Genomic DNA, 21,221 nt, shown 5'->3' on the forward strand with positions numbered 1-21,221 from the left:
TCAATGTTCTTCACTGAGAAGAAAATTAAGATTACTATTGAAGTATATTGACTAACTGCAGTTCTCATTTTTCCTAGACAGTATTTCAGATATCTTGGAGCTCTTTCCTGACAGTATGCTGCAGTTCACTCAATTCAAATGAAAAGTGCATGTAATTTGTATGGTTACTTTCTCATGTGAAGTATTCCTGACTATTAAGGAAGCTTTAATATTTATATATATATATATATATATATATATATATATATTTTTTACCTTGTACTTCATGGGTTTTAATCTGATAGCAACACATTAATGGAAACAAGATTTAATGGTTTGTTAGAGAATCAGGCATGGCTTCCAAATTTTTACGAACCGTACGATAAGCCTGTGCACACGCTGGATTTTTGCTAAGGCATTCCACAAAGACAACTTCTGCATATGTAAAATTATAAAATTATTGTTAAAATATAAAATTATTAAATATGTAACATTTAATTATCTTGAATCTTAATTTCCAAGACTGGCTTTTTGATGAAAGCATTAAGATTGTACGCTTTTTATGAGTAGCAATTGACAGTGAGGTTCTGCCCCATAAGAGAGACCAGAAGCCTGCCATGATCCGATCATGTATTAGAGATCATGCTTTTATTCTAAAATGGCTGCAATTCTCACCCAGAATCAGGAGTGTTAGTATCAGAATGATTTTTTCCTCACATAACAGATTTCATTAAGGAGCTGTGGCTGCTGTAAGGTCTTAATGGAAGAACTGGTCTCAAGGTACTCATTATTTGAACCCTGAGTTCTTCCTTCTTTCATCTTTATATAATGAGACCCAGCATTATACGTACGGTTTCACCAGACTTCTAGGGGCTTAAACAGTATTTGTTCAGTTAGCTTTCTCTGAAGTAGCTGGGAAAGGGCTTTGTGTGTCGAGCAGAGTAATAAATAGTCTGTGAAAAGAATGAAGAAGAGCAAAGAATATAATAGATAACTAGAACAGCGAATGGAATTTTCAGTTGTTAATTCCCCTTGTGTGGAGATCATGGTACGTGATACTGCAGGTAAAAATCAATTAAATACTTAGTTTGATAAAATTTCCATTATCTCAAAGTTCCTGGAATGTCAGAACTCTGTGTCATCAGGGAAACTAGGTCTTGACGATAAGGAAAGATGAAGAGAGAGGAGAGGGAAATTCTGTTGGAAAGGCAGTAGTTCCCTTCAGTATCCTGGCATTGGTCTGTACCAGTGTATTTCCATTTCTTCCTATTCCTATTGATCCCTGTAAAATCATGGAGTACTCCATCTTGAAAGGTCCCATGACTATGAATTTCTGTTGCACTTCTCTGATTTAAGTACTTGCCTTCCATGAGAAGGAGCTTTAATCAGAAACCTGGTGGTTTTTGTTTGGTTGTCTCTTTTTTTGCTGTCGTTGTATTACTTCAGTAATCATACATGAAGAAATAAAAGCTGATAGACAAAACATGTTCTTTATATAATCCCACAGCTGACTGCTAACATGCAAAGAATGACTTAGGGTTCCAACACATGAGAAAAGCGTTGTTGCCTCTCTGCATCTCCTTAGTGCCTGGTGCTTCTGGCAGAAACCTTTTTTTCCTGCTATTGCCTCTCTAGTGATGAGAGGACAGGAAAAGAGGGTGGAACTGATGGGTACAACTATTGAGGAACCACACCTTCCTTCATATAATCAGGGTAGGAAAAATTAATGGGCAATTTAATGCAAAAAAAAAGAGCTGTCGGTGCCAGTGACTTCTGTATGAAAAAATGAACACCAGGAACGTGTAAAATGGAGCCAAGTATATGACACAAGCTCCAGGAGATAGCCCTAAATCAGAACTGAGCTCTAACCAGATATTAACACTTAAAGTTAACTACTTTCCTAAACTCCGTGCTTCCAATACGGGAAAGTCTGCTTGCCATCAATACCAATGAAATAATGTGTTTAATATGTTTCCTGTTACTATGACTTTGTGTTTTTCTTTTTTAATTATTTTTTTTTAATGTGCATGTACAACTAATATAGATCGCAGTTTAATCTGAAGTAAAATTGCTCTTTTTCCTGTAAAATTCATTACTACAAAAATTAATAAAATTAGGGTGTAAATAATACCGATTTCTCCCTCTAAACAAGAAAACATACTGGATCAAAACAATGGAGTATCTTTACTTCCCTCTGTTACCTTCCTTCAGGTACCACAGCAGATGTCAGAATATGTAGCACTATGTAGAATCATAAAATCGTTTAGGTTGGAAAAGACCTCTAAGTTTGTTGAGTCCAACCATCAGCCTAGCATTGCCAAGTATTCCTTTACTATTTCAGACTGATCCTCAGGATATATATTTTAAGAAGCTATCCTCCGTGATTAATTTGTGAGAGGTGATTTTTAAAAAATCTTCACCAGTGCCTGTGTTCGAAAGGAAGGCAGCTGAATACAGATTGTGTCATATTCAGAGGGTAGCTGTGGTGGTTTGCCAGGTGGCAAAGATTTTTATAATTTAGGGTGTGGTTTTTGTCGTTGTTTTTGGGCTGTTATTTAACTATTTATTTTTAGCTTTTTTTGTTGTTTCAGATTTGTTTTTGTGCCCTTTTTCTTTCTCTCTCAAAAAATGTCTCCAAAGTCTTTATTCTTCCCTAGCCACAGACAGGGGTTTGCTATAGGCAGCCCTTTGGCAGGGAGCCATACAAGTGGATGGAATGTCTTGGGCCAAAACAAACACAGATTGTAACATTACTATGGAGATGTTCCAGCAGAATTAAAGACTCCAGTGGATTTGCTGTGAGTTTCTACCACTGCAAGCGGGATCAAAATCTTGATCTGCAGCTGCCGAGAGGTTCTTTTCCCTAATGTGAGGAAAACTCTTAAGTGCAAAAGAGATTCTCTCAATTTATAGTGTGACTTCTATGCTGGCTATACAGTATGAAAAACTGGTTTCCTCAGTTATCAAAAATGTTTTTCTTCTCACTTTTTGATCTTCAGACAGGAAAATAAATTTTGTCATCTTCAATAACTAGAAAGAAAAAAAGTCTCACAAATACTAGTAGTGCTTTTTGTAGTTGGTACTTTGCTGTTGTGCCAAATAAAAGCTTTTAAAAACATGAGAGAAGAAATTAGCATTTGTGTGGCTCAAAACTCTTAGCAATTTGGCACTTGCAGAGTTCCAAATTATATATTTGTAAGCTACTATTAATAATATGAGTTTATTACTGTCTATAGGCTTTAGAATTTTCTAAATAGAGAAATTAATCGGTCATTAGTAGCATTTATTTGAAGTAATAACTATTTTCTGTGACTTGTTTTTTGCTATCACTTGATGTGATATTTAATGGAGTTTGTTTTCTATGCTGTGTGTATTCCAAGCTCCTTAGTATTTCAGAAAGTAGAAATGAAGTGGGTAGAAAGAAAGTTATCATCTTGAGAGGTTTTTCTATTAAATATATTGGTGAAAAAAGCTAAAGCTCACTAAAATAGCAAATTTCAGAAGATGAATGAAAAAGAATTAGAAATTATTTTTAATTAGGTATTATTTAGTTAACAATTATACTCCTTCAGTCAGTAATTAAAACATTGTCAGAAAGTAAAATATTATCTGCTCTGGACAGACAGTTCACTGATGTCTTATAACAAAGAAAAAATATTTGTCTGCAAAATCAGTTAATTTCATTTCTGTTCCATGACTGCATGAAGCGTGTGTGTATATATATATATATATATATATAATATAAATGATCTTGAATTTTTTTTAATATTTCCAAAGTTTAGAAACAATATTCCTGAAAAAAAAAATCCCAGTGTCAATATAAATTAATTAGGATAAAGAAGAAAATACCGAGAATTTTCTTTGGCCAGCTGAGCACATTGTGTGTCATCTTCCCACTTAGCAGGTGCCACTCTGCATAAAATAAAGTGTAGAACTGGAGGCTCCAAGAAACAAATAAGGCAGCACATGGATCAGGAACAGAAATTTTGGATGTTAGAAAGTTGGTGGAGCAGGAGAGCAGCTGGAGGGGCTTCCTCCACCTGTGATACCAGCTGGGGCTGCAACCCATGCCTTTGCTGGCACAAAGTATTGTCCAGAATGGTTTAATGAGCATCAGGTGAGGTGGGTGAGGAGGCATGGTCTCACCCCAAGTGGCAAGCACTCACGTACCCTGGGTTAAGGGCATGCCAGCTTCTTCATTGCTGACTATGGATGTGCCTTTGCTACAGTTTTAAAGAAATACAGGTGTATAGAAGCAAGTTAAAAATACAGGTTGGTGCTGAAGGTGTCTTTTAATAATTTAGTTAAAATCGTGTGCTGTCCTGATGCTGTAGATGATTATATTGTTAATGTTTGCAAAACATCTAAGTATTTGTCTGAACATGCGTTTGGATCTGTTGTCATTTCCTCCAACTGTTTTTCATGTATTTCATAGTCTTTATTTTTAAACAGTGAATGTAAAAAGAAAAAAATATACATTTTTTGTTACCATTTGTGTTGGAGGGGAATGATAGTGAAGTATGAAAATAATTCGGTCTTTTTCATAGTAGTTATGTTGGGGTGGACTGGATAACTTTCTAGTCTATCTAAACCTGAGTCCCTCCAACTGAACAGGATGATTCTTCTGTACAACTGTTGTGTACTTGATTGATTTTATTAGAGAGTATATAGTCTGAGGGTGTTTTTGAGATACACTAAAAGTGGATGAGAAAATCCTACTGTGTTTTTGTTTAAAATGTGTCTCCCCTATTTGCTTGGAACCAAGAAAAAATGATTATATGGTACAAAAAAGGTATCTTTGTCTTTAGGCCTTCATTATTCTTTCCTTTCTGCTTGCAGGATTTATTTAATGGAAGGTTCGGGCTTTTGTATTGTTCTCATAAAACATGCATTGTATTTGCTCTTGCTAATTTTTTTTTTTTCTTTTTGTATGTATTTTCTTTTGTATACATTCTGCCTTTCACTTCTTTGTTTGTGTCAGTAGCTTGCTGTCTTTCTTGGAACAATTAATTCTTTCAGAAGCACCTTTAGAAACTCCTACCTAAATTTGGAAATAATGATTACTTCACAGAAGAACGCTACGTTTTACTTAAGAAGTCAGCAATATCTTAGAACTGATATTAAAAAAAAAAAAATCTTACTTTGCATCTGCAATTTCTTTATGAATAAAAGTTGATAAAGAATGCAGTAAACATGTTTTTTTTAAGCTTTCGTGACTTGAGTTGGAGTACTTGCTTCTTCTCCAGTATTGTTCTTGCTTTCATGCAGCTGATCAATGCAATAGAGATATTTTTACATTCAAAACAATGAAGGTGTTAACTCAATAAAGTTAGCTAATAATGAATGTTTTATTTTCTTGCCAAAGAAAAGTGGCAATGTCCCTTCTTAGTCTCATGCTTGAAATCCACTGAAGCCTTGTTTCTTAATTTGGTGATCACATGCATTATTAGTTCATGCAGGCTGATAAAGTACGTTGTCCCCGTAGAGTGCAGGACATGGTAACTCTGCAGACAGATGGTGTGGCTTGTTCCTGGTAAAGTTCTTATTGTAAGACTGGTTGGTGCTGGGAAGTAACAGGGTGTCTGGACTTCATTTTGAGGTCCAGTCAATGCACAGGTGCCTTTGTTTTGATCTCACTATAGGCAAGATTGCATCAATATTGCATCTCTTTATAAAGCATGGACCTTGATGCGTTGTAAAATGAGGTCACTTCTTTCACTTGCAGGTGCTATGTGCATTTAATATCCATATTTTAAATATCAGTCTTGGGAAGGGGACCATTTTGCTTATTGGGAAACCTGAGTGGAGGATGTCTTTTGTGCTGTTCAGATCATGTGGCAGAGTGGCAGGTACTCTCATTGATACTGTCAAGTAGAGATTTACGTTGCTCTACCTTGAAGAAATTCAATTGAAAATGTGGAATCACAGGGGATTTTGTTGTTGCTGCTTTCTTAAAAGAAAGAGGTAAGGCATGCTTATGAAATGTAGTATATTAAACGATGTGTCGAAAACAGGTAATATACTTGCGAGGTGGATTTTGTTTTGTCTGCTTGCGGTGTGTCGTTGTGCCCCCCCCCCCCCCGCCCCCCCCCCCTTTTTCCTCTCCTTGGCCAGGAAACTGAAGTAGCTGGGTGCTGGTTTGTATATTTATTTATTTATAAGTCTTTTAAGAGGTTTCCACTGGATTTCTTGCATCTAAACCTTACAGCGAGTACATTCTAGCTATCTACCTTATGCCTTCTACTGAATTTCACTGTTACCTTTGAGTTACCTCCTGGAAGCAGTGGGATGTCTTGTTTGTTTTTATTTTCTTCTTTGGGTACCCTGCTTCTTATAGTAAGACAAAGGATTGACTGTCTTAGATTATTTTCTTCCCTCTTAAGGTTTTTATATAAATACGAACAAAACTTTAAATTCTTAGGGTTTCCTCATGGGGGTTTGGAGGCTTATCACTCACTCATGGGCAAGGCAACAACAACAGACATGGTACCACAGGATTGTTCCTACAGAGGTTGCGTTTTCCCACTGCCACCTTGTTGGAAGTATGAGCCAACTGTGAGTTGACAGATAACCACCCCTTTGAAGAGTCTTGCTGAGGTACTTTGTGGAGAAAATAAGGTACAATGATGAGTGAAAGCTTGTATCAAGCTCTGCTGTGTTAGAGCTGTGAGCAGATAAACTGTTGTTTAATGGATTGGTCCTTCAGCTAAGAACTGTGGATTATCAGTCTTATACCTGAATTGCTGTGTATCTAATATCCTTATCTGTTTCCAAGCAAGTCACTATTCTGTGCTATAATCCAATATCAAACAAAATGATGCGGGGCATGATGCTACATGAGTATTATAGAACAGTTATACCTTACTGTTTTTGTCTATAAATACTTATGGTCTGGAAGAGCGCTAAACAAGAATAGTGGTTGTTTTTTTTTTTTTTTTTTTTTTTACTTTAAAGTCATACCCTAATATGACTTAAATTCCCTGTGTAAACTCTCAAAATAAAATGAATGGTTTTTGAGAACAACCAGGAAAGTGCTGGTAATGCGACCATTATTCATGGTGTGAACTACTAAATCAGTTGTCTGAATCAAATGCTGCCTGTTCTGATTCTCTTTGAGAACAGAGTTCCTACCATTGTATGGTAAATAAAAAGCACCACTATAAACTACCTGCCATTTCCTTCCATGCAGGTGACCTTCTCTGTTTGTGTTTTTATTTTTATAAGTATTCTGGTTGCGTTTCCAAAGGAAAAAATCAAACTATTTAGTAGTTACTAAGTACAGATCAGCTACTGTCACTCAAGGTTAATGCTCATGCTGATGTCCTCTGTCGATAAGGCTGTTTTTGCTGCATTAGCAAGCTGAATCTGTATATTATCAACAGCTGAATAAATGAGGCATAGAAGTAAATGCTGAATATGTGCAAATCAAACTAATGCATAAAATCACAAGTGAAACACGGTATCTTAAAATTTGCCATTTTCTCTTTGTAAGAAACATGGTTTAACTCTATCTCCTGCTTATGCCAATTTTTGATAAGGCTGCATTATTGCTTCTAAAATTGCTATATACTGCTTCTTTAATCTTCATGTTATAAATGGATCATGAAATTCAGTAAAAGAAAGCAGAAAAGGCAGTCAGGCCATGGGTGGCAGTGATGGCTATAGATGAAGAAAAGATAACTAGCCATCACTGTAAAATCAGATGATTTTTTTCCTTCCTGACACAACAGTTCCAGCAATCTTTCTGTAGAATTATAGGAAATCCTTCACATTCTGCTTATTTATCTCTGCAGTTGGAGGTTTTAAACAAAATGGAATATGCAACATTGATAATGTTGAGAAATAACTTTTCTAAAAGCCTCAACAGGATGGCTTTTTGCATTGTTACGCTTAGCAAATTAAGTATGAATTTTATTTACATGAGCAAAGATTTAATTTTTATAGACTTAGGCACAGCTATCTTTGTATACCTTAGTATTTTCATACCTTTTGTCTTTCCTAACAAGAATGTCTTTGCTTTCCTGCAGCTCATGGAAACAAAAGCATTTGGGGGATTAGGATTATCCCATTTATCAAATTGTAAATTAATAATATGATGTCATTTTGATTAAGGTATTCCATTGCTCTCTGGCAAGACAAGCAGTTGAAACTGTATACAATTTACAAATAAATAGGTTGATTTATCTGATTCAATAGCATGAGTAAAGCTTACGTGACTGTATTTAATATTTTTATCTTAAGGGATAGAAGATGGTCTATGCTCTGGCTCTTATTAGAAATAAAGCTTAATGGAAAGCACTAAATGCATTACACTGAATCTTTTTTTTTTTTTTTTTTTTTTTTCTCCCCAGTCTTATGTGGAGTCTGGAGAAAAAAGCTGTGCCTGGCTGTTGAGGGATTCCTGGTAGTAGCAATCAGGCAGCAACAGGATGTGCGTGCAGTGATGACAGAGGGAGATGCAAGGGAGGGGGAAATAGGGTACTCCTTTAATTTTGGTGTGTAAACCTGGATGTGTGAATCTGGTGTGGTTGTAGAACGGTAAAATATAGAGTGAAATCACAGCAGTATTGGAAGAGACAGCTTATTTTCCTGTGAGGCCTAGAAGGTACCGTTTGCCATAAAATGTGACATTGATAATTTAAAAAAATAAATCTCAGGGCATCCATTCCTCAAGTCTGGAAACCAGCCTTATTTTTAATGTGTGAAGGAGACTTGAAAAATCTGGATTTCATTGGAGCATGAGTGAATGCAATGCTGACAGTTATCTCTTGTATTGGAGAGTTTCCAGTTCAGATGTTTCCACTCATCTAATTCAGTAGTGTGTTTTGGAAAGAGCAAAGATTAGTCTGATCCTGCCCTAGAGAGGAAAAATTCCTTCTGTCTTTGCCAGCCAGCTCAGCACTTAAAGTGCTGCTGTCAGGTATCGTCTAAGTGAAAGTTAATGATTTGGCAGATTAATTTTGAATGGCATCCGTGTAAAGAGTTATGTAGACTGTGTAACCACAATTAAGTTGTTTGACTTGCATTGAATTTTCTGGGTAAGGGTTACTCAGCTCTGACTTTTAGCCTCTCTAATTACACTTCAAAATAAAAATAATTATTTAAAATAGTTTTTTTAGTAAAAAGTCATCTTTTGATTTATTTCCCCTAAGCTATGTGTCAGATTCTGTTTACAGCTGATGCTATGCAGTGTACTTAGTTTTGTGTACAGGGTATATATTTCAGAAGCTCTGTATATTCATTAACTCATTTTTTACATTATTCTAATGTTATCTTCAGGAAAATCTTTTTTCCTGGTGATTTGTGCCGAAGTATGTCATTGATACTTTTTGTTCAGTTATAAAGAAAAAAGGTCAGACAGCCATTTCTTTTAGTACTTAAATTAGCACTCATTTTCTGTAAATGGTGAATATTCCGCAAGTGTTTTCAAACTAGATAGAAAATGTGTGAAATTACACATACATATGCACATGGTTAAATGTTCAACACTGGCTTACATTCTGCTAAATGTTTGAAGACCATTTTGAATGTGTGAGGCTTTCCTTTCAGGGTAGAAGAGTTGTTAAGTAGAAGGAAACTTGTTTCTGTGTTTAACTTGAATTTGAAATTTTTGCATCTTGAACAGCCTCATAAAACAAGACATTCGAGCATTAAAGAATGCTTCAGGGCTATGAAATCACTAAGTTTGTTTCTCTACTCTCTTTAAGAGGCTCCTTTTAAGTACTGCAACCCTTTATTTGCCTTATGGCACTATATTAAGTGTAGCTGCTGCTTAACGTTTCTTACATGCCCAATAAAAATGTGTGTATATTTATTCTATAAACACATAGAAAAATTGAGCAAGAAAATTCCAAGGCAGGAATCTGGAAATGTAAAATATAAATTTTTGTTGTTGTGTATTTGTTTTACTTCATTGTTGCTTATTCAAGTAGTATAGAGGTCATATTTATGTCTTAGTAAGGTCAGCAGTGAAGTGCAAGAGAGTTCATACTGTATCTTCTGTTAGGCAAAAACTCATGAATTGCCTCTGTTCTTCAATACACTAAACCTCAAGTAGAAGAATTAAATTTTTATTTGAAGGCAAATAATTTTAAATAAACGAATTCTAAAAAGCCCAAGATATAGCTGAAGCACTGCTCCAAAACTCATTTATTTCCAAAACTAATGAAGAAGTCATGCCATTGTGAAATAGCAGCACATAATGAACAATTATCTTTTGCAAGTTTAGCTTGTTGAGGTATTTCTTAATTTCTGAGTGTGAATTGTATTATCAGAACAAAAAATTACGTAGTTTTTGTAAACAGGTATATTGTTTAAAATATGACACTCTAGAAATAGCAATGCATAACAAGCACACCTGGCCCTTGACTTATGTATGAGGTCTTAGCTCATGAAAAATAATTACAAAGGTTTCAGTAATTCTGAGATGTTAATTGCCAAGGTTAAAGTATAATCTCTTTTGGGAAGATGCTGTGTGTAGGGTTTTATTTATTTGAGAGAACTTAAATCTCTTGTATTTCTTCCTCCTATCCTTTGAAAACCCTGTGGAAAATAGAGACAAAGAATCTATTTATTTATTAATTTTTGGCTGAGATAAATCAGAAGGTGAAACCAGAATAGGAGAGTTGTATTTGGCTGACCACTTGGCCCTCCCTCTGGGAGGGAGAAGGTGAATTCCTACGGTGTTCTGACCGGTTTCCTAACAAGAAAATGTGTGTACTATGGACTTAAAGTATGAGAACTGGAAGGAATCAAATGATGGAATAAAGGATATAAAATAGGGTATATGCATATGTCCATCTATGTTAAAGGACAAATGTGTGTGAAACCCAAGTTAATTGCCTTTATGGTATTTAAAAATAAAAAGGCTGGGACTTTGTTAGATTTTGTCATTGGCTTTTACTTCCCAGAAGATAGTTTTCAAGATTCCTAAAACAGAAGAACAAAAGTTTGAGCATTCAAATAATTTTAGCACCTCAAATGATGACCTCGCATCTAAACTGTGTCCTTATGTTACATCTGTTACAGCATTATATAGTGGATAAATCTTAAAACTTTCCATCCACTGTTCAGAAAGTTGCAATCCAATTCCTGCAGAGAAAGTGTCCATCCTATGTCAGGCTTTGGTTCTTCCCTTACTTGCAATATACCCTCTCAAAGTTGTTTTCAGGTGTTTTTTGTTCCACATGCCTATTCTTAAATGACATGAAATGCCCTGTTGTCCAGGGAATGCAAAGTAGTTAGCATGTCTTCGCTGCTTAGTAGCAGAGAGATAATAGAGAATGGCATTGGCACTGAGAAATTAATGGAGATTTTTTTTTTTCCAATCATTATCAAAAAAATCACACAGACTGGCTTATTGTCAGTGAGATGCCAAATTATTTTTAAATTGAGCATTTCTTTATGGAAGTTTCTTATTAACAATGCATGTAGGTTATGCAACTTACCAGAAACAATTTATTTTTCCAGACAGAATCCATAAACAATGGTTAATAAGGGTTTTGTACACCTATTTCTGCCAAGAGATTATTTGTCTAGTGTTGGATGGCCGATCTAGCTTTGAGTAATTACCTTATTATATTATGCGGTAAGTAAACTCCTTCAACACGGGAAAGCTGAGGTGCCGTTGATAGCTGTTTATACTTACCTTGCCTAAAAGGCATTTATTTTTAGTTTTCTTCTAGCATCTTATTAAAACAAGGTGGTTGTCATCACAACCTTTGCAGATGCCACCTGTCTGTGACAAAGGTGGAGGATGAATTTTGAAGAGGAGAATTTTTCCTGCAAAGCAGCTAGCTAGTAGTTTCCTCTTTTTCATAAACAGTTGTTCTGGATTAAGAACTTGTGTTGTACTCAGTTCTGTGATACAAAATGCCTGCAGTTCTTGAAACCGTCTCTTCTAAGCCAAAGCTATTTAAAACAACAAAAAAAATAAAACCAGTCTATTGCTGACCTGAAGTGGGTGTTAGTTCTCAAGTGCAGATGGGGGCAGGAGGGAGGGGGAAAAAAAACCACCCTAAAACCCATGTCAGTGCTTGTTCTGAGTATGTACGTAGTCTATATGCGATTACTATTTTATTGAGGTGGACCCTTGTTTCAAGGGTCCCTGTGGTCAGATACTCCGTGGCTGTTACATAGCACCTTGTTAACTTGGCAGCAGCTGAGGTGTTCAGGTGTTGATTAAGTTGAGTTCTGCATTGGGTGTGTTCTGGTTGCCTTTTAAGCCAGCAGGGTAATGACTTTGTAGAACAGAAGTCTGTCTCTAAATGTCAGCAGCCTTCAATATGGGTCAAGTTTACAGTTTGACATCTGAGTTTCGGACTTCCCTGAACTCTGCTGATTTTAGCATTGCCTCCAGATATGTTGTCACTTGTACAGTGTGTCCATATGAGCCTCAAAATTTACCATTTGAAAATATGCACGCTTCTTTAATTTCACACCAACTATGGTTATGCTTGGTGAATCATTTTATAAGCTAATATGTTTTGGTCACTCTGTTTACAACCTATCACTGTATTTCAAAGACATGGAATAACTTCAATTCCCGGACATATGATTGTCATCTGCTACACCTCCTTGTTACTAAAGCATTACTTTTTCAGTTAAAGGATATTCAAGCATGTGTTGTGTAGACATGAACATAATTATTTCATCATTAACTAACATATGCTTCCTAGAACAAACATATAGTATTGCCTCATGTTTCTAATTGTTAGACATATGCCAGAGATTTTTTTTTTGCACCAGCTTATGTCAGATATTTTAATACATATTTGTTTTAATATCTCCACATGCTCAATATTTCATTTTCTGAAGTTAACACTAAATTAATTGACTAGCCAGTAGTTGCTGGCTGCTTTTCTTTTTGGGTGAACGGTGCAATTGTGTTGTCCTGACATATTCAATAGAAAATATTGACTGTATCCTTACTGAACAAATAGGCTGCAGTGACATGAACTGACACGTGCTAGTTGCCCAGGAAGTTATGACAGAAAGTAGATTTCTTTATACATAGTGTAGTTCTTCACATATCTAAACAACACCTAATATCATCTTCTAATAACATTCTTTTGTAGCTAGCGATGTACTTAGATTATGTTATCTGAAGTAACTTAAAAGCGTCCTTTGAAATAAATAAATAAAAAAAAAAAGTAGATTTTCTTCCTGTTTTTTCTCTTTCTTTAAACTTGGAGAGTTATCTGGGCTACTGTAATGAGAATTTGTTGTCTTAAATCAGATTGATTAATATCTGTGTTATGTAAGGGTCAGACTACATGATCATAATGACACCTTCCTAGCCTCACAATCAAGGATTACAGTATCAATGTTTCTGTTCATTCCTATATTTTTTTCTGTCTGATGATATGATAATAAGATTGTTAATTTTGAGCATTTCTTCAATTAAAGGTGAAATTTTCCCATTGGCGACTATGAAAATCTGGAAGGTTGAGTTGAGAAGCAAGTACTGGAACTTCTTAAAAAAGGACTTGAAAGACTGAAGTCATTTTGAGGTACTGGTTCTGTCATGTGTCTGAGTAGTTGGTGTATGAGAGTATTTAGACTAGAAGCTTATGAACACAACAACAACAACAAAAAAGACTAAGAGCCAGGAGGATTCTTGCCATGGTTCTGTCAGTCAGAGCAAACCAAATGTAACCTGACCTGTGCAGATGAAGTAATCAAAGAGAATTCATGAGACGGTGTTTCTCCCAAAGTCTTGTTTAAAATGAGTTTTATTAAACACATAGCATGAACCTTACACCTGATCTGAATTCTAATAAAGAAGAACGGTGTTAATGCTATTTATCTTCAGATATTTGCAAATAATATATTTTTTTAGTTGGCAGGCTGGTCTGCTTATTGGCACTACAGAGTGTCATGGTGGTTTTGTGCACTGATAGCAGGTCGTGTTGAGGAACAGAGTTCTTCCACAAAGAAAATACACAGGATAAGAAACTAATAGCTTTACCAGTGCCTGAAATTGCATGCACTGTGCTGAGCAAACATTGTAAATTATAAACTTTATTTATCTTTAGAAAAAGGGGACTTTCATTCCAGAAAGGAAATGTTTATAATAGTAGAGAACACCATGAATTCATCAATGCCAATGTTATGTGCACAGATAGTGTATTGAAAAAAACTCTTCCTATTACATCCAAGCAAACAGGCATTTGGTTTAGAATGAGGCATTAATATTTGTTGGTGGCACTTTCCAAGGATTGTTATTAAATGCCATCCTGTTCAAAAATGTGTATGTGTTAAGAAATTAAAAAAAAAAAAAAAGAAAAAAATCTGTAGAATATATTGTTTTGACTCTCATAGGTAATCTACATCTTCTAATACTTCAAAAAATATAACCAACAATCTCTATGTATATATATATTTTTAAAGTTGGATATTCAGAAAGTTACGTTAGGTAGGTATGAACTGGAGTGTGAGTTAAAAAAAAAAAAAAAAAGATGGTGGTGGGAAAATCTGTTCAGCAGTTTTAGTGTTATGAGGCCTGAAACCAAGGGAGTTGTGACTAACTTACGTTTAAGGTTAATAAGATCTAGTACAAGACTATATATTTGGCTATTTTAGAGGCTTTTGCAGCAGACATGCAATGAGTTGAATTCCCTAAGGTGGTTAAATTGTTTATGGGAATTACGATTTTTCTTCTTTGGAAATGTTCCTTGAAACATAGTAAATGAGAACTGTATGTATCACATTTACATTTTAATCTCTGTTATTCCTAATTTCCTGAAATTTTTTCTGAGACCAAATGAAACTTGGCTCTCGGGATGTGTGATAGTCTAATTATCAAGCAGTATAAAGTTTTCATTGAAGTCTACTGGCTACGGAAAGGTCAAAATAGTGGTGAAATTGAGGGGAAGTGAATCAGATAATTGCATCTTTATTCAGATGCAACAGCACTTTACCAACTATACCAAACCCATAAATCTTTGCTGGCATGTTTGAGAAGCATCAAACACTGAAATCTTTTTTTCTTTTTTCTTTTTTTTTTTTATCATAAAGATAATGGACATTGTTTTGTAGTAATTCAACCATCCATTCCAATCACAATGCATTTATTTTATACTGAACAGTACTGTGGAATACAAAGTGTAAAGTACTGTAGCAAAGCTTAAAGAAAAATTAGCTGATTTTTATAACAACCAAAACAAAGCTAAATATATGCATATATATATTACTGCTTTAGGAAGCATCCTTCCATTTAGAAGTTGAATTAGCATTTGGGAAACCCACGCACGGCCAGTTTATGGCAGTGTCTAACTTGCATCATTTGCAACTGAGTGGTTGTTCACTGGGATAATGCAGCCAAGCACAGGGAAATCAGAAGCTGGAAATAATGAGTGTTGTGATGAATCATTCTGAGAAGGTGAGCTCACTGTAGTCCTGGAGAAAACTCATTGACTTTAAAGCTGTGCTCACCACAGGGATACTTTAATTGGCTTTACTTGACAGAGATACAAATGTATTAGGTTTTTTATTTTAAAACTATTTCAGAACTAGTTTCATATTGCTTCTTCATATACTTTTTAATAAATTATTTGCATTTGAGTTTTTACATAATAAAAGTAAGTTGAACTCTAAGGAAATAATCACCAGAGTTCAGTCTGAAAGAGGAAAAGCTGCATTTTAAAGGTCTTATGTTAAACATGGACAGGGTTAAGTCAGTTTCTGTGCTCTCCTGATGGATCATTTTTCATTTGCTAAGCCATTTTGAGTTTTTGAAAAGAGTTTAAATAGCTGTTCTAATCTGGGGCACAGGAAGTTGGAAATAAAGCCGTAACTAGCTACACGTATATTACTGTCCTGAAACTGTTATCATACAGTATATGCCCCACTGAAGATATGTTTTTATAGCCACATAAAGTATAGTGTAGTGGTGCTAGATTATAACTGTGTAGTCTATGTTCTTTAAATTACTATTTGTCCTTCAAATATTCTGTTAGATTTTAGTATGTAGGCAGCAGATAAATCTGTATGTACAATGGGACTCTCAAAAATTGCTCACAGAGAATCAGGTTTTGAGTTAAGGTAATCACTAATCTTGCAGCAGAGCTAATTCAGTCATTGAAGAATGAATTTTGAAAGTAGTTTTTAAAGTAATTGTTTGGTTTTGATAAGCTGTACAAAAGTGTAAGTACAATGGATATATGGCTGGCATTATTGATAGATGGATTATTATAGAAGTACAGTACAATACCCTGTTGGTATTGTAACTCTATCACTCTCGATAGATGCAACTATTTTTAAAGTAATTTAAGCAGTGGCACCTTCTGAATGAGTCAAGAATGGGTAAATAATACTTATTTTGATTCTTCTGAGTATTTGGCTTTTAAGCAATATATTCACAGGAGCTTTCTGGCCAGAAAAGAATTGCCTTTTTTTTTTTTTTTTTTTTTTCCACAAGATCAGGTGTTGATAAAGGTTTCGTCTGCTTCTTGTAGAGTCTTTTTGGTAACAGTCATTTCTTTGAAAAAGCTAAACTCAATGTACTTAGATCAAAGATGAATTTTTGAAGCTGTTTAGAAAGCTTGCATCTTCCTCCTGGCATCCTGAATGTCATCCTTTTTGGAAAGAGGCACTGCTTGTATTTCAGAAGGATACATCTGGCATTCTTCTGTATGACCAGACACTGTATAAGAAGGCAGAAGTGAGAGTATGTTATCTCACATCAATTTACTTTTCTCTCTCTCACACACACACGTATCTGCTAAGGGCTGGTGTTCTGCATTCATCCTTTGTGTGTGGGGGGGATGGTTGTAACAAGGAGAAGTGAGGACCAGTGCAGTCTTGGTGAAAGAAAAAGAGAAGAAAAAAAAAGGGGGGGTTCAAGCAGGCTTGCAGCTAAAAGAATTGCCTAAAAAACGAAAGACAAATTCTTAAAGGATGGTTTTTAAGGCATCTTTAATGCTAACCAAAATAAATGCTTATTTAGTATGTTCATGAGCTATTGCTAAGATGGTCAATACTTTTTTGATAATTATTAGAATGTTAATATTCTGGAATTTAATTGATATCTCCATAGAAGACAAAGTAAGTAACATAGATGTTTTGCTTTGAAGACATTCACAGTCTAATAGATTAAATGAATGACAGGAAGAAAAGTACTGCAGTAGTGCAAGGGATACTTGTCCATGGCAGTCCTGATTTATTTTTATTTATGTACAAAAATACATTTATAAATGTTATGCTTGATTAAAAAAAAAAAAAAAAGGTTAAAAATTATACTGCATGGCGACCTTGAAAATCAGGAAGCAGGAATGTAAACATATCACTCTCACTGCTCTACATGTGCACGACTGCAGCCCTGATGCTATTGCATTGTTCTGGAGTGGGAAAAATACCTTACTATTCCCACTAACGTTGCAGTGCCAATAGGAACTATATGGGAAGGTCAGAGGAAATTCTGGGCCAAGTGCTAATGCAGTATAGTGCAAGGGGTCAGTCCCAAGCAGTAGAAATTTGGACTGTTTTCCATTTTTTGACTGAAAAGCTCTGCATCATGCATTGGTGCTCAAGCTTTTGGCAGTGTGGATGCTGTCATTTGTGCCATTTAGCAAATTAATTGCATCTCTTTGAATTTAGCATACTTTGTAAAGGTACTTTGTGTTTAATGCAGGGAAGTCAGTGTTCTGTATATTGAAATCCTACATCATTGCATGATAGTTTTCCTGCACAAATGACCTCCGAATTGTTGTGGGTTCAATGTGTTTTAATACATTTTTCAGCCATAGGATTAATAATAGCACTTAACTAACATTATAACCTGAAATATTTTGTCATGTATGACACACAGTGGAAAAAATCTATTATACCCGTTTATTTTCTGAGCAATGTACTAATCTTAATATCCTATGGACATATGTACATTGCACCTGAATAAACAGACGTCTTCCATTTTTACCATTTTGTCTGATTGCTTTTCCTCGATGTGGGTGTTAATGGTAGTGTCTGGATTTATACATAATTCCTAATACTACTGTGTACACTTAGAGAGTCATCTCTTAGTTTCAAGCCAAAGGAGTCCTGTTTCTTTTTAATGTCTGTAAAAATCATTATGAAGTAAGAGCATTGCTTCAAGCAGTATCTTACTCAAGGCTTTCAAAGCTGTAATTGCTAATACATCTTTCCACTGTTCTAACACGAGAAATAGCACCATTGTGCTTTTCCCTTATCCTAGACTTACCAAATCCTTTTCTTTTGGATGAAAATGAAATAGACATGTTGGTAACAAGTCATGAATGCAGTGTTTTTATTACCTTGAAAAGAGTCAGTCAAGGAGATTTTGATTTGACAAAGTGCTTGAAAATAACATAACATCCTTGAAGAAAATATTTAAATGCATAGTTGTTTGATTGTCATTAGGACATCAGTAGTGCTGCACATTGAGGTAATGTGCTTTCCTGAAAGAGATGAGTTAGTGCTTCCAGTATTTTGGTCTTCTGCAAAAAAAGAAAATGCAGAAAAATTAATTTTCTATGCACAGATAATTATCTTTGTAACTTAATGAATTGGTATGACTATATGAATGGAGTGATTTTATTATATTTAACTGCAATAGACAAACTAGTAAAAATATTCATTGTTTTAAGAAGTAACTTGACAGGTATCCATCTAAGCTATTCTGGACAAGCAAAATCTCGTTTACTGCCCCATAAGGTAAGATAATGTTACTGCAGCATTTGAGAAGTGAAAGATGCTAGTACTAACACACACACACATGATTTTAGCATAAGAAGACTGAATCTGTAATAATTTTGAACAAATACTTAGTGGCCACAGTGGAAATGTTCATGCTTTAATCTATAGATTTTCTCTCTCCCTTTCTAACTCAAAAGAGTAACAGTGTGTGCATGTAAGTATTTATTTAAGCCAGGAAGGAGCAGAAAGCTGAAGAACATAGTATACTTCTAATCCTAATGTTCTGTCATAGTTGATATCACTATTCTGTTTCTACTGCTGAAACATTACTACTATCTGTTTGCCAGGCACCATTTTAAGATGCAAGTGATAATTGTGGATGTTGATGGTAATATTCACGTTTGGTCAGCCCAGGATCTTGTAGTAACAAATTATATACCCAAGCAGTGAATTCAGTCCTGCTGAATTTGGCTCTGTAGAAACATCATACCAAGGTGATAATCCCTTTTCCAAAGATCTGGTAATTTCAGTACCCAGTTACGCCTCAGAAACCATATATATAGGACAGGAAAAATATTTAATATGTCTTGTACCTTGCGTTCCGAAGATCACCCGAGCATTCCTGTCTAACAGCTTCCTTGCTATGGCGCAAATAGGTGATTCCTCTCATTTTTTTTCTTACAAGACTGATGTGTTTAATATCAGTCCCTTTAAGATAGGATAAGTAAAATCTTATACGTGACGAATGTTTGTTTCCTCATTAACATGTTCCTAGAGCATGTTCTGGTACAACATCATGAGGAGGAAAGCATAACAACTGATACGCGTAAGAGTTCAACTTTTTCCCTTTAAATAAAAAATGCCTTCTTGTGTTAACCAACAGTTAAGCTCCACTGAAAAGAAGAATCTGGAAGCAGAGCCATTCACAGATTTGAGATGGAGATTCCCTTATGTTTTATGATAGCCTTGTCCAAAATAAGTTGTTTATTGTTAAAACAAGTTACTTTGTAGTTACTCTGAATCTTACAAATAGTAATTTATAATTTAGCATATTCACTTTGAATAAAATATTTGATCAAGGTAGGCAGAGGTTGTTTGCTGATTGAAAAGTTCCTTTCCAACATAGGAGAATTTCTGTTCTTGCTGTGAAATGTATGAGTTGTTGGAAGGCAACTATTTGAGCCACCATATAAATGTTATTTGATTTGATTTGTTAGGTACCGTAAGAATAAGTTTTGGGTTTTGTGTTCCCCTCACATTGCATTTTTTAACTGTACACAGTTTAAATGTCTTTTTCTGTTCTTATTTTTCTTTTTTTCTCTCCATGTAACCTGCTTTGTAATAACTTTGCAACCAAGAACAAGTAAAGCATAGCATTATCATCAAGTAATAAATCATTCTTTGCTATGTAAGCAACAATAGAAATCTTTTATTCTAATGCTACTCCCAGGAAAGGAAAACCCATCTGAATTGATCAGACCTAATCAGTGGTCTGGGTGAGAAAAGAAATAAATGAGTTTTCCCTTTGTTAAAAGTTATGCCATGTTCACAATCCTTTATTTTAATTTGGGCAACTATATTCATGCTTAATATTCCTTATATATTTAATAGCTTGACAGGTCTGGGTGGCATGGATCTTCCTCTGGCTTCCCATAAAATACCATAATACACAATATTACAGAGTAGCTGTATTGGAAGCAATTTAGGTTAGCCTGTGACTAGCATCACAAAAGATCTTCTCTACGGTGTTGTCAATAAATTATCTTACCCATCTCAGTACACTTTCTACTTTGCATCTTTCGTACAACTTCTAAAAATAGTATCCGAATCTTTTACTTATTTAGTAGACCATCTGGGTTGTAGATATGTAAAAACTCTTAAATTTTGTAAGCATGAATTAATTAAAGTTCTATTTTATTGGGTACGTAATGTTTCTTGCTTCACCTTAAATCAAGCTTTATGGCAATGATAGATAATACAGTTAATTTCATAGGTGAATTTTTTTTAAAGGTAAATAGGTAACAAAACCTAAATATTCTAAGAAATATGGAAAATATTTCAGAATGCTGATCCATTTTTTGCTTCCATAGTTCATTCCATGCTGGTGCTGTCTCATTTCCACAGAAGAGGTAGTTCTGTGCTTTGCAGATGAGCAAAATTCTTATTATTTTTAGTGGGAATTCAAAAAAAAGAAAAAAAGACTAGAAGAGGGAGGGATGGTAGGAAGCATGAAACTGTAATAAATAGAAGACATAATCTATGCTGGTTGACTTGAGTAAGAGGGACTGGTAGTGATCAGGTGATGCTAAGGCACTGAATATCCCAGGGAGATCAGATTATTAGTCCATGAATAAGGAGTGAAACTGGAATGAAAAGAATGAGACCTGGAGACTAGAAAATGGGATTAGGAAAAAGCTAAAGAAGAGAGAGAAGCGTATTAAGGACGTTGGCTGTGAAGACAGAAATGATTGTGCCTGTGTAAAACTGGGTGTGGAAAAACTACATATGAAAGAAAATTTGATTGAGAGCTGGAATGAACCTAAGATTCCTGTTTCTTGCTCTTGCTTTTCCACTGTTGTCAGGAAGTA

The 21,221-nt window shown here is 35.0% G+C and overlaps 1 protein-coding gene and 1 long non-coding RNA gene across 2 annotated transcripts in view; both read left to right on the forward strand.

Annotated features, from left to right (window-relative positions):
- The window catches only part of SPON1 (spondin 1), a 350,491-nt gene that overhangs the window by 25,039 nt on the left and 304,231 nt on the right, over window positions 1–21,221 (forward strand). The window lies entirely within an intron of this gene.
- LOC121071567 overlaps window positions 3,747–21,221 on the forward strand; it is a 77,339-nt gene continuing 59,864 nt past the window's right edge. Inside the window, exon 1 of the long non-coding RNA XR_005820695.1 lies at window positions 3,747–4,251. This is a non-coding gene — a long non-coding RNA (uncharacterized LOC121071567). The remainder of the gene's footprint in view (window positions 4,252–21,221) is intronic.

Source organism: Cygnus olor, chromosome 5 (genome assembly GCF_009769625.2).
Source record: "Cygnus olor isolate bCygOlo1 chromosome 5, bCygOlo1.pri.v2, whole genome shotgun sequence".
In the NCBI taxonomy this organism is placed as follows: Eukaryota; Metazoa; Chordata; class Aves; order Anseriformes; family Anatidae; genus Cygnus; species Cygnus olor.